Source organism: Gallinula chloropus (assembly GCF_964237585.1).
Source record: "Gallinula chloropus genome assembly, chromosome: 3".
Taxonomy (NCBI): domain Eukaryota; kingdom Metazoa; phylum Chordata; class Aves; order Gruiformes; family Rallidae; genus Gallinula; species Gallinula chloropus.
The window spans coordinates 30,454,647-30,463,447 of record NC_140087.1 but is presented as its reverse complement, the minus strand read 5'-3'; positions in this window follow the sequence as shown (position 1 = coordinate 30,463,447).

Sequence of the window (8,801 nt, the reverse complement as noted above, 5' to 3'; positions counted from 1 at the left end):
GGGTCCTCTGCTTCTGCAAAGAGAACAAGTTCATATCTCTTGTCTGGGAGAGACAAAGGTTCAGCAGCTTTTGAGAACAGGCAAAATGCTTAACATCCTACTCCCCAGGCTTTTGGAAACCGGCAGCATGCATCCCTTTGCCAAGTTCAGCACCCGTCAGGAAGCACTGGCACTCATCTATTGTCTGCAACCTTCTGCCCCAATATCATCCCATTTGCTAATATGACTACAAACACTGTGCTTACAAGCATTGCTTACTGTAAACCACAAGTATTCCTTATTGTAATGGCAAAATATGCTGCATGTATTTACTGACTGGCCTTCATTTTTTTTATTTTTAGTATGCAGCATTGTCCCTTTCAGGGGGATGTATGTCATTGCTGGAACAACAATTCACGGAGTTTACAGAGTGTTTGACTGCAGACACTGGATTCTAGCACACCAAGGACTTCATGATAAGACTGGAAAACTGTATTTGGCTGGTTACAGGCTATGCACTTAAACAATAGTCCTCTGGAGAAAGAAAGTCATGTTATTTCATTTATTAATAATATCTTTTTCCTTTAGAGTCTGATCGAGTCGTGAACTTCATTGCCCGCACAAGTGTGATTGCAGTATCCTAGCTCTAGAGTAGGTGAAGCCACCTAATCTAATGTGTCTACAAAGAGCAGAATTAGGGCCTCCTTCCTTTGCTTATTGAGTATGGAGTGCAGTTTGAAGAGACAACTTGGCCCACGGTGTATACCCAACTGGCCAAAACTGCTTATTCCTTGAGAGTGAAAGCATTTCAGATGAGTAAATTTTTACTCCTGGACTGTAAATACACATTACATTACCATAAGACTTTCCACAGCGTATTATTACTTGTATTACACTGTATTTAGTAAACAATGTAGAAAGAGAAGCTTAAATGTACTGTATTTTTTTCCTCCTGAAATCTATACTGGCTATCAAAACAATTTTTTACATTCCCTGGATTAGGGAGATTAAAACCTCAGATTGTTTGGTGCATAACCAGTAAGGCTGTCAGATACCTAACTACTAGTTTAAGCAATATCTGAAATGAATGTTTTTCAAGCACTCTGGAAAGTTTCAGAATGTATAATAAAGTTAGATGTTATAATCTCAAACTCATGTTTTTCCTTAAGGACAAATGTGTTGCCTTGTATAAAAGAAACTTGAAAGGGAAGGGTATCATCTTTAATTATGCAATCTGATAGAGCTGGATGCACTTGGCCCTTTCTCTGCTTCTGTGGGTGACACCTTGAAGCTGAAGATGTTTTATATTAAGACAGCATTGGAATTTGCCATATGAGAACATCTTCCAAGGATTACAAGTGAAAATGTCTCTCACAACAGTGTTTACAGATTTTACATCGACCAGTTTCCAAGTACTTGGACATCAGTCCATAAAGTATTCAAGCAAATGCCTGCTTTAAATGGATGGGCACTCACTGTAAGGCTCAAGCTTAAATGGACTCATGCACATTTTATTGCATTAGGACCAAAGCACATAGCACAGGATCAACCCCCAACATGAACTGTGGGATTTGGGAATCACCAGGTGTTTGATGTGCAGCAGATTATCCTTGTTCATTGTAATGGTCTTTTCTAGCCTTTTATTCAATTTAAAATACTATGAAGAAGAGCTGAATTATAAAAGCATATTACTGCAGACTGGGAGATTTCAAAGCATTCAGAAGCAACGAATTAAGTTTCCTAATAATTTTGAATGTAATATATTTTCACAGTGAGAGGCAGTGACACATGGAATGATAGGCAGACCTTTGGTCAGCCTCCAGAAGTCCTGACGCCCTGTCCTGAAGTGAGCAGTGCTACTTCTGCCCTTCATAAAGAAAAACACTATTCTATTATTGTCCATATGCACAAAAAACAATTGTTCCACATCTGGTTTCTTGTAGTAGACAAACTTGACAGCTGTCTGTCTGAGAATAATATGTTCCATCATATTTACAGAAGTAGCTCGTGCTATATTCCTTGACCTTTTCCTACCAAAGGACTACTGATCACCTCTTCAGGCAGTTCCTGATTATCATACTATAACACACTGAACATGGAATGTCTTTGCCAAATAAAATTTTTAAAGCTTACTTGCAATTTACTACGAAGTTTTTTGAGTCATCTCAACATCCATTCTTAAGTATAAACTGAAAACTACATTTACTGGAAGTATTCTCTCAGAGGTGAAATGAGACATGCCAGATCCCTGACCTATAGGCTTTTGATAAAATTAGGTGATGTCTATGATGCAGTACAGCTTCTGGGAAAAAAAAAGCAAGAAAACACTAATTGGAAATTTATCTCTGCCAAGTCCAGAGCAGATTAAGGAAAACAGCATTGATATAGCCTCACAGAGAACAGAATTCTAGAAATCAGCCTTACAAAGCATTTTAAAACATGTAAAATACCCACATCTTCATTTGGGTGTCTTAATAAAAGTGAGTTTTCAAAGTGTTTGCATGTTTGGAGTTTCTGTATGACTTTTTGTGAGTAATGACTTATTTACATTTTTGAATGCTGAAAAGGATGACAAGACCCTAATCCCTTTTTCATTGGAATATTAATAATGACTATAATTGATGCCGTATTTTTCATCCAGCTGGGCCAGAGAGTTTTGAGAAACATACTGCAGCAGCCACCAGGTGAGCTACTGCTGCCAGCAGCACCTTTTGAAGCACACAGGGCCACAAAGGGGAGACTTTTCCTGCTTGGTTTTCAGCCTCAGACCATAGCAGCGGCACCTGTGACTCCAGTGAGGATCTCTGACCTCGCTGTCCTAGGTGGGGACTGTGCGTTTTTCCCTGCTTCTGTCCCCAAACAGAAGTGTGGTTTGCATGTCTCGTTTCTCCTTTTAACTCAGATGGAAGTTTTTGCCTCCTATCAGATTTGTGACGACATTACTGCACAATGGTGGTGGTGTCTGATGGGCACTGGATCACAGAGCTATTTCAGTAAACATGTTTCCTGTCTGCTTTCCCAGTGACATTGTGCATCAGAGACATGTTTTCCTCTATTTAGTAGCAGAATCAAGTGATTGTGTGCTGAGGACTGTGAAAGAACAGTTGCACTATTTTAGAGAAAGGAGTTCTTTTAAACAAGAGTAGCTTAATCATGAGAGGGATTACGCAGAGTGATGGGACTGAGATAGCAGGAAATTGGATTTGCTGATTTAGGACATAACTGTCTGATGTGCCTATGACTAGGGACAGTATGGAAAGGCACTGGAATGCAAAATTATTCATATCTAGTACCAGGCAGACCTTCATTCATATCAATACGCTGTATTTTCTAGCAGCACATTGATGACTACACAGGAAAGGTGATGCCACACTCTTGTTTCAGCTTGACAAGAGCACAAATCACAGCTGGCAGTAATTTGTGTTTCTTTGGACACGTATAGAGAAGTTTTTGATGACTAACTGTTCACTGAAATGGGATGAATCTTAGCATCTAGACTGACCAGGCAAGGGCTTGAGTTGAAACACACTGGAGAGACAAGGAGGAGACCCTTCCTCTGTTCCTGTCCCATGTTTCCTGGTAATCTTTTTAAGTTATTTTTGTAGGAGGGAAGAATTCCCTTTAAATCTTTTCTAGACAGATTGTAGAAGTTATTTGTTTTTAAAATTTAGTGCTTCTCTATTTAGTTCCACAGTAAGTTCCATCTCTCTCAGTCTCTATCTGTGGATTAAGTATTATGATAAAAATACACAGGTTTTCACTCTATCCCATTCTTCTGTTGTTCTGCCAAGTAACTGAGAAGATGACTTTGTTATCCAGAGAATCACTTTGAGGAATTGATCGGGTTGTGTGTGATAAGCTCTCCAGCACTAGTTTGCCAGCATCAAAGCACTGATTTTTTTTCTTTTTTTTTCTGAAGTCCCTGGGGCAGATGTCATGGAAAGATACAGGCACATTTTTGTCAGTACTAAATGACAGACGTAATTTAGTAAAACTTCAAATTGCCTTGCGAAGTTCTTCTAACTCTGCGGTGCACTAATTCATGGTGCAGATATTTTTTTAACAATTCATGCAACATAAAACTGAGTCCTGTAAAAATTCCTGAATGCTGATAAAACATGTTTTTGTGTGCTTGTATATAAACTAAGTAAAGTCTTTCAAAGTGTCTAAATGCTTCCAGGCATTGACTCACTTCTGTAAAGGAAATTGAACATTAAATATGTTCCCACATAATTTAGCCATGTTTGAAATGTATTAGCTTATAAAAAATCAAACTCTCTCTGAGACACCAAATTTAAGCATTTGCAGATTTTTGTCTCTTCTACCAACAAAGGGAACCTGCTCTAAACCAGAAATATCCCCAGTAAACCAAAAATATTGAGAAGAGAAACAGAGACTGAGAAAGCTTGGGGTAGGTTAAGACAAGCTTCAACTAATCTAAGTAAGTTCTCCAAAGAGAATGGCAGATTTACCATGACTATGCAAAGTAAGTGAAGTGCAACTGTGTCCTGATGGTGTTCCTGAAAGATGCCTGAAAGTGTTTCTTTTGATTTGGTCACCCTGATCATGCATCTGCCTTCTCACAGAGATTTAATGGAGAATGAGGGCTAAATATCATCATATACATTTAAGTGCATTTTTTAGGATCACAGAGGATATAAACAGGGGTTCCTGCTTCTTGCAAGGTACCTGTAAGACAATGAATGCATGGCAGTGATTTAAGAAGCTGCTTCCAATGCTGGGCATTACAAACTGACAAAGAACATTTCATTCTTGTTGAGTTTGACATTGTGTGCAAAATCTGAGTCATTAATGATCAAAAACTTTCAAGGCTGACTGTTCATTTACCAGTACAACAGAACACTGAATCAAAAGAAAGTAAGAAGTATACTGCCATACTTTAGGGGTAAATTTGTAAATTGGCTGTGCTAGACACTCAACTGAGGGCCTTGCTACACAAGCCTGATCCAGCAAAACAGATTATATGCACTTAACCCTCAACCCTCCAAATGCTCTGACTGAACCCTCATGATTTAATCTATATTGCTCTATTATCGACTGCAGTGAGATTACTCATATATTTAATAACTCTGCTGAATCAGAATATAATTCCATAAACCTCATCATTCTAGTGCCTAATGTAAGACCATAATTTCTATCTGCCAAATGACTTCTGTTTGTTGAAAGTGTCTTCTATACGAAAACAGATAACTGCTCTGCTCATCTCGTCTGACCAGTCACTCTTTGAGCAAGTAAAATATTCTGTGTAGATGTAGATTTTTTTCTGTGTAGATTTTTAGGTTCTTACACAAACACATGAGGTGCTGGCAATGGAGGTCACAGTGAATGTGTGCTTGGCCATTCCTTCCTGTCATTTGATGTGAGAGCAGGGTTGAGGACTTCTGAATCAGTTTTGAGTCTCAGCACTTCTGGTATTCGACGGAGATGTTTTTTTCCAGAATATCACTTATCTCATTTCTCTGGATGATGTGCTGGAAATGACAGCTAGGATGACAGCAAGAAAGACAAAAGTCCAGAGTCTCACTTTGCTAGAGATCACTCCTGGGCATCATTTATGGGGATGTTTTGGAGGTAATTTTGGAAAGAAAAGCTGAGAAAAAGCCAGTTCTAGCACCAGGTAGTCAGTCTCTCCTCTGGCTCTTGAGGCCAAAATTTCAGTGATCCTGTTTGTAAACAAGACTGTCTGAAGACAAACTGTCCCCATCAGGACAATCTCTTACAGACATATAAAAAGACTGTCTCTAATGTCTACTGCTCCTAGACAACATGAAGAATTGACATAATGTGCAATATTCAGATAGATCCTGAGAGATCACGCTTTGGGTTCAGTTTTGTCTGGAGCTGTCTGGAGGACAAAGCAGAAAAGAGTTTGGCATTGTTTTACTGACTCCTGATGATGGTTTGTTTTCAGATTTTATGTCTGTACATGGTATGCATGTACACAATCCTGTACTCTTTTCAGTAGTGGGATGCTTTTATTTGAGCATCTTATACTGTGTGCACAAACTCTGGAGGCAGAATTGTATGCAAACTTAGGAGTACAGTGTTATTTACTGGATAGTATACACAGTAGGTAGCTAGGACTAAAATATGACTATGCTGAACATCAATAAGCTCTTCAGCTCCAAACCTAATAATCACTAAGTTTTTTCCTAGTCAGACAGTTGTCAATCAAGTTGGAAGATGTAACCCTGGTGCTGCTTGGGAAAAGTTGAGCCTTGACCTTGCTCAGTCACAGACACCTAGACCATAAGTATATTTGAGGATGAGCTTTTTGATCCATAAAGATCTGGATGGAGCATTGTGTGTAAAGGAACAGAGGCCAGAACACAAGGCTATGGATTCAGCTCCAGTTTCTCCTACCCTCATTCTCAAAAAGTGAAGCTTTGCTATTTGGCATATTTGTTCCAAGATCTGAGAGAATGGTAAACCTCCTTGAGTCAACTGTTCTGTTATCCCTTCACTCTGAAGGTCTTTGAACCCAGTGTTCAAATGACAACACTCATTGAATCATGTCAATAAGAAAAGAGGACCATTTTTTATATGAGCTTCTAATAATTCTGAAAAACTCCATGTGGAAATTTTCCCACCTGAGATGATGCCAGTAAAAGCAACCAGGCAGCATCTCTTGAAATAAGACCAAGGAAGAATACTTGTGGCAGATGAATTTTGTTGTCCTTTCCACAGCCAGTGTTGTGTGATATAACTTTCTCTTGTGTGATCCCATATCTATGGAATATTTTTCTGTTAAACCAGAAAATGTGTCAGATAATATAAAAAATTACCTATGACTTGGGGAGATGGAATTATACTTAAAGCTTGTACAAAATAACTGTCTACTGCCATGAAATTTAAAAAAAAAATAATCCTCCAGTTACATGCTGGAAGGGAGTTATACAGGTTTGTTTTGTTGTTTTGTTGCATTTTTTTACTGTGAGGCCATCAATATAACTGCATAGAATCATAGAAGCATAGAATGTGTGAGGTTGGAAAGGATCTTTAGAGATCATCTAGTCCAACCCCTCCGCAGTAAGCAAAGACATCTTCACTAGATCAAGTTGCTCAGAGCCCCATCAATCCTGACCTTGAATACCTCCAGGGATGGGGCTTCCACTAAGTCTCTGGACAAGCTGTTCCAGTGATCTACTACCCTGAAACAGAAGAATTTTTTCCTAATATCCAACTTAAATCTCCCCTTTTCTAGTCTAAAACCATCATCCTAGTGCTACATGCCCTCATGATCAGTTCTTCCCCAGCTTTCTTATAGGCACATTTCAGGTACTGGAAGGCCACTAGAAGGTCCCCTCAGAGCCTTCTCTTCTCCAAGCTGAACAAGACCAACTTGATGGTGTATGATTCACCCAGAGTGCACTGACATTCACATCTAGATCACTAATTTATAAATTCATGCTTGGTTGTAATCCAAGTACGAAGTTTAGCAGATTTCAAGGTGCTAAGGTTCGTTGTCCTAGGTTAAATAGTTAGCAACATTTTAATCATAACATTCAATAGAAATTAAAATACTTCATTAGTTGTTGTAGCACCAGTGCTGAATGTTTCGTTTCCATAGAAAGCAGTTTCATTTGGCTGTCAAATTAAAAAAAAAACAGAATATAATCATATACATACATGATATCAGAACATATGATGGGTACCAAAGGTGTTGCTGTGCCTATTAATCTCTTTTATCTTCATCACAATCTTCACCTTTCAAAATAGCTGCTGATTCTTATAGTGTTTGATTTATTTATATGTACTTAATAAAGTGGACTGTATTGACTGTGGTGCTAAGTTCACTGGAATGTTCTTAATGATTTATGTAGGACAAAATGGATAATGAGCCTTTGATGTATTGGACAAGAAGCCAATTAAATGAGATGTGGGAGTTCACTGTTTGTTCTGGTGACCTGTGGAGTTGAACTAGGTTGGAACTGTATCGCTCTTGCCCACAAACACTACAAAAGTTCTTCCATAACTTATATGGAAAACAGTTAAGACTAAATTATATAATTTATTTGGGATGGTAAACTATCAGGTTGATACTTTTTTTCTATATGGCTTCTCCACAGAAACTAGATATGAATATGAATTTTCAGACACATAATAACGTACATTAGGCTTAGAGTAGTGCTAAGAAACAACACATTACACTATGCCCTTTATACACATGGACAGTTTTAGAAAATCTCTCTCAGCTCTTTTTCCATGAAGACAATAGTGGTAATTGCTTGAGACTGAAGCATTTTTAGCTTGTTTCTGCCGTAGCTTTTAGATGGTTGCTTTTTTCAGCTTTGTAAATAAAGAACTTGTGATGATTAGGTCAGTTCAAGGGATAAAGTTATCCTGGTCTAATTAGCATCTTAAGATGTGCCTTCCAGCCCGACTGACGTGTGTTTTTCTTTATCCTGAGATGGTATGTCTGCTCTCATAAGCTTCCAGACAGCTCAATAGTGGCAATATTCACTGGGGAACCAAAAAGAATATGGTTACATACGCAGTCTAGCACCAGGATCTTGTACTATACACAGGGAAAAGGATCTGTGGAAAATTGGAGAAGTATTCCAGTCATTTCAGCACAGATATTGTAGTATACACCCCATGAAAAATTCCAATCATACAGTTACAAGCATATAAATGGACTAAATTCTTTGATATTGGGGGTGGGGGTGGGTGGGTGTGGTTTTAGTCAGTATGGGAAGTAGGTAGTAAGGGAAGGGGACCTTTAATAACTTGGCTGCATCTGGTGATTTGCTCCTAGCCATTAGTGTCATTAGTTTATTGGATTCCTTGTGCTCCACATG